Genomic DNA, 10,438 nt, shown 5'->3' with positions numbered 1-10,438 from the left:
TGGGGCTGTCTGCAATGGAGAATACCATCTGTATCCAGATAAATAATTGTGGAGTTTGAACAAAGACCAAGGACTATTATCTTTAATTTAGGAAAAAAACTGTTATCTTATTGTCTGATTTTGCTATCTCTTATACTTTATATTTCTTCCTTAAGGATATGATTTCTCTCTCATTGCATTCAACTTGCATCAATGTATACCATGGAAACAATATAAAGACTGGCAAATTGCTTTCTGTGGGGGTGGGGGGAGGGAAGTAAGATTGGGGGAAAATTGTAAAACTCAAAATAAATAAAATCTTTAAAAAATAAAAAAAAGTTAAAAAGGCTTTTTTAGAAAAAGAAAATAAAGGAAAAGCAAATAAGACCACCACTCTCAATCTAAAAGGCTAGTGGAGAAATAAGACATGTATACAGATAAAGATACAACTTAGAGTATAGAATGTTTCTATGAGAAGTATAAAGTATGGAGAAACTGCAGTGGAAGGTGTTCTAAAGTAGAATGGAAGAAGTCTTGGTTGGGAGCAGGAGTGTAAGTGAAAGGAAAGTATGTCAATAGATGGATACAGGAAAGATTATTTCAGAGGTACAGAGCCCTGTTCCTAGGAGCTGAGGCAGGAGAACATGGGTTATGTTCAGAGGATGCTGAATAGTCTGGCCAGAATACAGATTACAAGGGGAAGTAGTATGAGATAAGACTGGAAAAGAAGCTTGGAACCAGATTGTGAATGGTCTTGTATGCCAAGCTGGGTTTTGGAAATTTATTGTTGCTAACAATAGTCATTGAAGCTTTTTGAATAGTGCTATGCCATGATCAGATCAAAGCAACAGGGAGAATGGGGTGTGGTGTGAAAGATAAATTGAAGAGAGGAAATGAGGAAAACAAATAGGAGATTCTTACAATAATCCAAATAAGATGTTATGTGAATTAAAACAATGGCAGTGGAAATTATGTGTATATGTGATGTGAAGACGTTAGAGTGATTCATTCAATTAGTACTAAGAAAGGCTCACTGGATACTAACAGGACTTAGCAACTGATTGGACTTTGGAATGCCATTTATAAACTCTGTTAACCATAAACCTATTATACTAGCTAGCAATATTAATCAACTAACATTAAGGTGTTTCATATTTATTTCATTCAAATCTCACACAAACTCTTTGAAAGCTAGCAAAGTTATTATTCTTCTTATATGACAACAAAAAAAATGAAAATAAAAAATAAGGAAATTGAGACCCCAAGAAATTTAGTGACAAGCCCAAGGTGGTAGTTTGGATTCCCATTCAAGTGTTCTATTTCCAAGACCAAGGTTCTTTCAACTATACAGAAACATGAGGTATCTATGTTCATTTTTACAGTAGAGGAAACTGAAGTACAGAAAGGTTAAAGTATTTGGCCAAGGTCATAGAGAGAACCAGTGGCAAACAGCCAATGAGAGAGAACTCTCTTTATTCTCTGTTCTTCCTAGGAATTTGCTTTGCAAAGTTTGTCTCTCTTTGTCAAGGAGTCTTTCCCAGAACTCCCCACTTGACATTTCAGAATGACTGGTTTTAGAAAATCAAAATTTGTCCATGATTAGTGAAATTCACTCCCATTGAGAAAGTGGTATTTCCAAGCTTCTGGTGGCAAAGAGCCCAGAGCTGGGCTCAGGCCATCTGGAATTGCTGCCTCAGCATGGGGACCTGGATCTAAGGTCCCTTACCCTGAGAGAATTATATCCAGTAGAGTTATATCCAGGCTGATCTATTCTGAATAAGAAACAGCTGGATCCTCATTTAAATTATTATTACATTATGCTACAGAGAGAGATGGAATGGTAGAGGACCTGCCACCTATACTAACTATGTGACCCTGAGCAAGGTACTTGACTTTTTAATTACTCCCAAAATAATCTCTAAGACTAAATTGTAGAATGGTTGCAGGTCTGTGTTGAACAAGGGCGTTTTCTCACTGAAAGATTCCCTCCTTCTTCTACCACTCAAAAAATTCAATACCTTATGATTGTAATGGAATATTATTGTGCCATAAGACATGATGAACAGACAGATTTTTAGAAAAGCCTGCAAAGACTTGTATAAACTGATGCAAAGTGAAATGAGCAGAACCAGGAAAACAAAGTACACAGTATCAGCAATATCAACTATGAATGACTCAGTTAAGGATTCAAGACAAGTACAAAGGACTCATAAAGGAAAATGCAAACCATATCCAGAGAAAGAATTGATGAACTCTGAATACCAATTGAAACATTTATTAAAATTACCTTATTCTAGGGGGCGGTTAGGTGGCGTAGTGAATAGAGTACCAGCCATGGAGTCAGGAGTACCTGAGCTCAAATCTGGCCTCAGACACTTAATAATTACCTAGCTGTGTAGCCTTGGGCAAGCCATTTTAACCCCATTTGCCTTGCAAAAATCTAAAAAAATAAAAAATAAATTACCTTATTCTTTCTTGTGTTTTTTCCCTTTTGATCTGTTTCTTCTTCCATAACTGAGATTAATATGGAAATATGTTTTATGGACATACAGAAATATGTTGATACATGGACATGTGTAAACTATATCGAACTGCCTACCATTTTCAGAAGAGGGGAGGGGAAGGAGTATGGGAGTAAAATTTGGAACTCAAAATCTTGTAAAAATTAATGCTAAAATTTTCTGTAATTGGGAAAAGTATTATTAAAAACTAGAATCATTTCTTCTCTCCATATTTTTAAAAAAGAAAAATTAAATTAAATTAACCAATAAAATGGTCATCTCTTTCAGAAACAAAAAGAATTGATGAGCAAGATGATTTTGGAAAAGCTGAAAAGACTTACGTGAACTGATGTAGAGTGAAGTGAGCAAAACTAGAAGAACTTTATACACAGTAGCATTGTACAGCAATATTGTATAATGACCAACTGTGAATGACAGCCATTTTCAGTAATACAACAAACCAAGTTGATCTCAAGGACTCATGATGAAAAATACTATTTTCCTCCATGGAATCTGTGTGCAGACCAAAGCATACTATTTTTTATTTTGGGATTTGAGGTTCTTTGGTTTGAGTTTTCTTCCATAAAATGACTAATATAGAAATATGTTTACATGATAGCACATGTATAATCTATATCCAGATGTTTACCATCTCAGGGAGGAGGAAGGAAGAGAGAGAATTTGGAACCCAAAATTTTAAAAAAAATTTATGATTTTTTTTTCCCTCTCATGGTTTGCTCCCAGCTTTTGTTCTGATTCTTCTTTTACCACATGACTAATGCGGAAATATATTTCACATAGTTATACATGTATTACTTATATTATATCAAGAGAAGGGAGAAGGGGAGGGAGAAAAATATGAGACTCAAAATCTTATAAAAATGAATGTTGAAAACATCTGCATGTAGTTGAAAAAATAAATTAATTTGTAGGAAAATGGTTTCTACTTGGAATTAGAGAAAACAAAGAGAACTAATTTTTGCTTGTTTTGGTTTTTGCAAGGCAATGGGGTTAAAGTTACATGCCCAAGGTCACACAGTTAAGTAAGTATTAAGTGTCTGAGGCTGGATTTGAACTCAGGTTCTCCTAACTCCAGAGCTGGTGCTCTATCCACTGCACCACCTAGTTGCCCCTAAAATGCTATTTTTAAAAAACGTTCTATATCAGTGTTCCATTCTTTATTAAAATTAGAGTTGTTGTTATTTAAAAGTAACCAATACATGCAATATAATTTCACTACAGGTCTATAAAGATAATTTCCTTTTAAGAGTTTAAGATTCTATCTCTAGGGTTGAAAGAATCTTAGACTCAAATAGAAATTATCATAATGGTCTGCTAGTTCAACTCCGAAGAAGAACCCTTCCATAATACATCTGATAAGTGGTCAAACAGTCAATTAATGATCATTCTAGCTTGTCAATGTATTTCCTAAAATGAGATGCCAGAACTAATTATAATACTCAAGATGTGATCTTACCAGAACAGAGTAAAGTGGTACTCTCACCTATCTCAATTTGACACTTCCTATTAATGTACTTCTAGGACTTCTAAGACTAAATAATGGAGAACTCACAATTAACTAGGGCCATTTTGATATAGCCTTAATTTCAGGGAGATTTTTAAATGGGGACAACTTTCTCCCCCAGAAAGAGCTATACAAAATTTAAAGTAATCTGTGGATCTAAAGCCACTCAAAAAAATCCTCCCAAAACAAAACAAAACAAAACCATAGCTCAAAAGCCCCTTTAGTGATGTATTACTTTTACTGGAACAAAATTAGTTCAAAGTAAAGCCATTTAATGAAATAGCTTGATGAGAGAAATAGCAATAGAACATTCATAATATAAGGTATATTCTTCCACTGGTATTCATATCATCAGTGAAAAATGTAGAGATACAGAAAACATACATGGAGAGCACCCACATAGGACACACATAGTAGAGATGAATGCTTGAAGGGCATCTCACATTTCTAACATGTCATAACCATGCATTTCCAGTGATGTCATCATGCTACTTCCTCTCTTTATGCCAAGAGAATATCAAGGACCCAAAACTGGCAGAGTATATATCCACAAAAAAATTGTAAAGTAGTATGATTACATCAACAGAAGATAGCCTATCACATGAAATGCCCCAGATCACATTCATTTCTTACCCATTTGCCCCTCCATGCATATATATATCTCAGCCACATGGATTGCCTTCATATATTCATCTGTGTCCACTCTTTCTAATAGGGGTAACTAGATGGTGTAGTAGATAGAACACTAGCCTTTGAGTCAGGAGGACAGGAATTTGAATACTTCCTAATTGTGTAAACCTTTTAACCTTGATTGTCTCATATCCAGAACCATCTCTAATCATTAATGATTCATAAAAGACCACTGGACCCGATGGCTATGGAGGAGAAAGTGAGGCTGGTGACTTAGTACAGCACCCCCCTCACTCAAATCCAATTCATGTGCTTCTTATGGCATCCCCTTCCTGATGTCATGGTCCTCTTTGAGAATAAAGGACAAAACATCATCCCTCTTTCCAAAAGTAATGTGGGTATCTATGGTAGAATATGTTTTAGGTGTATTGAGGAAATACTTTATTTCTACTGTGCTACTTCATTAAAAACTTTGATTTGGATTAACTGGGTTTTTTTGTTGTTGAGTCATTTCTGTCTCTGTCTCCCCATTTGGGGTTTTCTTGGCAAAGATAATGGAATAGTTTGACATTTTCTTCTCCAGGGATAAATGACTTGTTCAGGGTCACACAGTATTTGAGGCTAGATTTGAGCTTATAAAGGTGATTCCAGGCCTAGAACTCTATCTATTATATCCATCTCACTGCCCTGTAACTATATTTTCTAGATAAAGGTTAAAAATTTTGGTTAGACCTGCCTGGGGTTCTCCTATGAAAGCTGGGAAGTGTCCTCAGATATTACATTACCTAGTACCTAAGAATCTGTGTCTTTTATAATATCCAAGCTAAGAACCCCCATCCTCAGGTAACCCCACCAGTTTCTTCAACCCTACTCCAGGGATGTAGAAAAATCAGAAATGCAGTGATTTCATCTTCTACAAATATATGTTCTAAAACATCATCTGGGAACTCTACAGTTCTTAAACACTACAGTTATCAGTTCTATATCTGATTCTTTATGCTATGTATTCCAAATCTTTCTCTTCCTTGAAATGTTTCTCTTTATCCTCCATACTTACAGACTATAACCTAGTCTTATTAACCTTACTTACTAACTCTTTACAAAGAGAATTGAGGCCATTTGGTTTGAACCCTCAGCATCTCTCAATTCTCAAAATTTCTCAGCTTCATCACACAATTTCAATCTTCTTACTGGTCACAGAAGAACACACAAGATTACCTAACCCTGCTCTTCATTAAGACATTTCATCTTTCTACCTGTGTTCCTCATTCCATTCCTTCTCACCTTCACTAAGATCTGTCTCTCATAGTCTTCTCTTTCTCTCTCAAGTATCCGCAATTTCTCCTGCACTTCCATTCTTTGCTTTTAAACATACTTAGGTTTTCTCAAGACCATCTTGAGGTCTTTTGCCATTAAACTTCTCGAAAAAGATGTTTATCTGCAATGTCTTCAATTCTTTCTCAATCCCTCAATCAACTAGGTTTCCACACCCTACCATTCTTATGAAGTTATTCTCATTATGTTTACCAGCGACACACTAAAATCCTATAAATGGTGATGTCTTTTCTTCTTTAAAAAATTGTTAGTATTATGGGGCGACTAAGTGGCATAGTGGATAAAGCACCGGCCTTGGAATCAGGAGTACCTGGGTTCAAATCCGGTCTCATACACATAATAATTACCTAGTTGTGTGGCCTTGGGCAAGCCACTTAACCCATTTGCCTTGCAAAAACTTAAAAAAAAAAGATGTTATTTTGGGGTGGCTAGGTGTCGTAGTGGATAAAGCACCAGCCCTGGAGTCAGGAGTACCTGGGTTCAAATCCGGTCTCATACATTTAATAATTACCTAGTTACAAAAACCCAAAAATAAAAATTGCTAGTATTATAAGGCTAGGGTCAGTTGAGTCAATAAGTCAACCAGCCTACCCCATTTAGCCCTAATGCTGATCCCAATTGGATCAATCCATCAAAGGTGTAAACAAAATCTGGACATATCTGTTGAATTAAAGACATTCCAAATGGTGCAGAATGTATAAAATTGGAAGCTAGCTTTGGAATCAGAGATTTGAATATCTGGCAGACTTGGGTGATGTTTTTCCAGTCTAACTCTTAAGAAGAAATCATTTAGAAGTGAGGCCTCCTTAGGAGATATTGTGTATTCACTGTGTTTATTTATATATCACATCATTAACTATCCCCTTTAAAAAGTTAAGTTTACCGACATATCAATTAATAATTGAGGGGGGATTATTGGGGCTCATGAGCTATAACATTGAAAAAATACCCGCAAACTACTCAAGGTTATCCTTAGGAAAGGAAAGAGCCTTGCTTGTGGTCCTGGCCTACTGGTGTCAAGGTGGGGAAGGGGGAGTAGCAGATCATGTACTACAATAGCCTTTGCTTTTATGTCACTTTAATTTCCAAATATATCCCTCTCATATTCCTACCCATCTAGTGATTAATGCTTTATAATAAATAATAGAAGGGGAAAAGGAAGATAAGCAAAACTAACGATGTCTGAGAATATATGTGATATTACATACACAATCCCACACCTCTGCAAAGAATGGAAGATACATTTTCTCATCCCCTTTCCAGGGAGAAATTGGTTCATTACAGTCATACAGCAGTTTCATTTTCCATTTTCTATTTTTCTGAGACAGTGGGGTTAAGTGATTTGTCCAAGGTCACCTAGCTAGTAAGTATTAAGTGTCTAAGGGTGGATTTGAACTTAGGTCCTCCTGACTCCAGGGCTGAGTCTCCATCCACTGTGTTACCTAGTTGCCCCATTTGTTTTCCAATTTAAAAAATTCCTTATTCCCATTATCCTCTTTTGGACTTTTGACATTGTTGTTAACCTTACTTATATGCTCTCTCACTTTTCTGCTCTGAAGACTTCATACTTTCTTCTTACCTTTCTAAGAGATCTTTTTAACTTACCTTTCTAACTAGCTCTTCATTCTCCACCTAATTCCTGAATGTGCATCCCTCAAAGTTGTTTTTGGCCCTCTGTCTCTTTTCTTTTACTCTTTTTTCTCCCATTTTTGTAAGGCAATGGGGTTAAGTAATTGAGTGTTTGAGGTCAGATTTGAACTCAGGTACTCCTGATTCCAGGGCTGGTGCTCTAGCCACTATACCACCTGGCTGCCCCTCTCTGTACTGGATTGCTTGAAAAAAAAAAGGAAACAAGCCAAGGTGACAGGCACTCTTTTTACAAGTATCTCATTTGATCCTCACAATAACCCTGTGAAGAGGGTGCTATTATTATTCCCTTTTGATATGGGAGAAAATTGAGGCAGACTGGTTAAGTAACTTTCCCAAGGTCACCAGAGGCTGAATTTGAACTCAGGTATTCCTGACTCATGGTAATCTCTTATACACATACACACACCTCTACTTTTATGTCTGCCACTCCCAAAGCTATACCTCTGGACCTGGTCTATGGTACCACTGTGACACCCTTCCCTGTTTGTAACCTTGGGCTTGCTTGTATCCCTACCCTCTTCATTTCTTTGTAGGTAATCAATGCTGTCTAATTTCCATCTTCAGCAGCTCTTGCTTCTATCCCCTACTCTCTGTTCCCATTTCTATAACCTTAGAACAGGCTTTCAGAACCACCTGCCTAGGCTATTACAGTTGGCTGCTAACTGGCTTTCCTGCCTCCACTCCCTCTTTGCTCCAATCCATCAAGCCCACTGTTGCTAGAATAAGCTTCCTTACGCACAGATATAGTAATGTCAAGCCTGTACTCAAATATCTTCAGTGATTCCCTATTGCCTACTGAGTAAAATTCAAACTCCTTTGCGTGGCATTAAAGTATCCTTCACAAACTGGCACTGGTCTAACTTTCCAGCTTTATTTCCAGCCCTACTGCCCAGCTAAATTGGACAATTCTCTGCTCCTGAACACACCCTAGGCTTTTCCACCTTCCTGCCTTGATCTACAGGTTGCACTCTGTTCTCCATTTTTGGAATCTGTTCTCCATTTATGGCTTTTGAATTCTTACCCATTATTTGAAGTTGAAGCCAATTGTTTCTTCCCTGATAAATAATATCTTCCCTGATCCCCTTCATTGATAATTATTCTCACCCTTATACTTTACAAAGCACTTTGTTTTGCAACTCTTTATTTTATCTGCATAGTAACAAATATAAATTTGTTGCTGATATGTGATTTTGTATCCCAATTTGTTATTGAGTTACATTGTAGTTGAACAATCAAAATCAATATATTGTTTGGTAATGCTTTCTGGTAAACTATAGCTCTATGAAAGGAAGGAGTGCATTTCAATAAACTTTTTATGTCACTGAGTAGAACTATTCTTTATATAGTAGATAATTCACAAATGTTTGAAGATTGACTAATAAAAGGCAGGGACTGTCTTCTTTAGACTTTAGTCCTCTTCCAGAACAGTAGAAGAACTAGGGCTATTGAGCAGGGAAAGCAGACTTGAGGAGACATGACAGGTGTCTTCAAGTATCTGAATGGTTATCACGTGAGTGGAGGATTAGATTTGTTCTGTTTGACCCCAGATGGCAGACTTAGGACAGATGGGTGGAAACTGCAGTGAAAAAAATGGTCAAAGTAATCAAAAACTTCTCCTAGCAATGAGGGCTATGTCAAAGCAGACTTGGCTACCTCAGGAAGGGATGAGTTCCCATTTACTGGATGTCTTCAAGCAAAGTCTAGATGACTACTAATAGGGATATTTTGTTAGTATGGAATGGGTTAGATAGTGATTGAAGTCCCCTCCAATTCTAAACTTCTGTGATTCTGTGATCTAACATAGTGCTTTGTACCTGTTTATGGAACCGTTTGTAAGGGGAGCCAGTAGAGATGGAGGGCTGGAAGAATCAAAAGAAAGGATTTCTGGTAGAACAGGGTCATGGAGGAGGCAGGCTGGGAAGATGGGTTCAAAGATATAGGCAAAAAGATTAGATTTGATAAGGTAAGGGATTCTCTCTTCCTCTGAATCTAAAGGGAAAGATTTAAAAATACTATTAGAAAGGAGGGGGAAATTTTAAAAGTTTGCATCATTGATCTCATTTTATTTAAGAAAGTCATCCCCCTTTTTTTTGAACTCCCCCCACAAAAAAGATCACCAACTTTTCCTCCTTTGTCCATGAAATATTTTCTAAGCAGATATTTTTTTTATTTTTGGAAAATTCTACCTAACTACTTGATGCTAAAAAATTTAAACTTGGTGAATAATTACTTTCATTTCAATATTCTATTAAGGGGATTTACCCTTTGATTCTTCTCAGAACTTTGATTTCATTCATATGTGTATTCCTTCTCTAACCCATATTGCATTTCCTTGATTCTGCATTCTACAAACTTTGTGGCCATGATTGCTAAAAGCATTCAGCATCTTTTTGGTCATATCTCTGGAGATAATATGGCATACATAAATAACTACAACACAAAACCACATATAAGTAATATGTAAAGGAAGGTACAAAATTTTATGAGATCAAGAAGGGAAAAGTTATTGTCTAGGTAGAAGATGAAGACTGAAATTAAGAGGATTTCATAAAGAAGGACATTTGACTTGGGTCTTAATAAATAGAAACTTGAGTAAAAAGAAGAGAAGCTGATATTCCAGGTATAGAGAAAAATGTGAACAAAGATGGGACAAGGAGAAAAGGTAATTTACTTATAGGCTATAGAATAGAGTAAGAATTCAATCTAGGGCCCATAGACCCCCCCGCCAAGGTAGCTGGTAGATAGATTTCAAGGGATCTATGATCTTGGATGAGAAACAAATTATATTTTAATTTTCATTAACCTCTAACTAATTTGA

This window comes from Macrotis lagotis, chromosome 5 (assembly GCF_037893015.1).
Source record: "Macrotis lagotis isolate mMagLag1 chromosome 5, bilby.v1.9.chrom.fasta, whole genome shotgun sequence".
NCBI lineage: Eukaryota > Metazoa > Chordata > Mammalia > Peramelemorphia > Peramelidae > Macrotis > Macrotis lagotis.
The sequence above is the reverse complement of the archived record's forward strand: the minus strand, read 5'-3'. Positions refer to the sequence as shown.